The following is a 574-nucleotide window of genomic DNA, read 5'->3' as shown; positions in this document are numbered from 1 at the left end:
GAGGGACCTGGACAGGCTGGAGGAGTGGGCCCGTGGGAACCTCATGAGGTTCAACAAGGCCAAGTGCAAGGTGCTGCACCTGGGTCAGGGCAGCCCCCAGTACCAATACAGTCTGCTGCCCTACATGGGCCAGACCCTGAAGAAGCTGGTGCAGGACCTCCTGGAGGTGTGCCAAGTGCTCTCCCAGAACACCTTCATGCCAGAGCTGCACCCGGCCACTGGGCAGCGGGGCACCTGCATCGAGTCCTGGTGTGACCTGGGGCACCACATCGTGTACCAGCTGGTAGTGTTCCTGAGGCCACCCTCGAGGCACTCTTTCCTGCCGCAGCTGCCCAATGGGATGGATGTGCCAGAGAGGTGCTCTGACATCCGCGTGTTGCTGGAGTGCTTGTGCTTCAGGATGACGGGGGATATGTTGTGCTTTGTCCACCCCACCTACAACCATCAGCACTCGCCCCTCCTGCGCACCCACTGCACAGACTCCCACTTGGAGGTGCAGAAAGTCGCCGGCTGGCTGCCCAGACTGGTGGAATCAGCCTGGGAGCGTTTGCCTCAGTGGCACGACTGGCAGCTC

This window comes from Lepidothrix coronata, unplaced genomic scaffold, assembly GCF_001604755.1.
Source record: "Lepidothrix coronata isolate B3197 unplaced genomic scaffold, Lepidothrix_coronata-1.0 Scaffold3, whole genome shotgun sequence".
Classification (NCBI taxonomy): domain Eukaryota; kingdom Metazoa; phylum Chordata; class Aves; order Passeriformes; family Pipridae; genus Lepidothrix; species Lepidothrix coronata.
The sequence above is the reverse complement of the archived record's forward strand: the minus strand, read 5'-3'. Positions refer to the sequence as shown.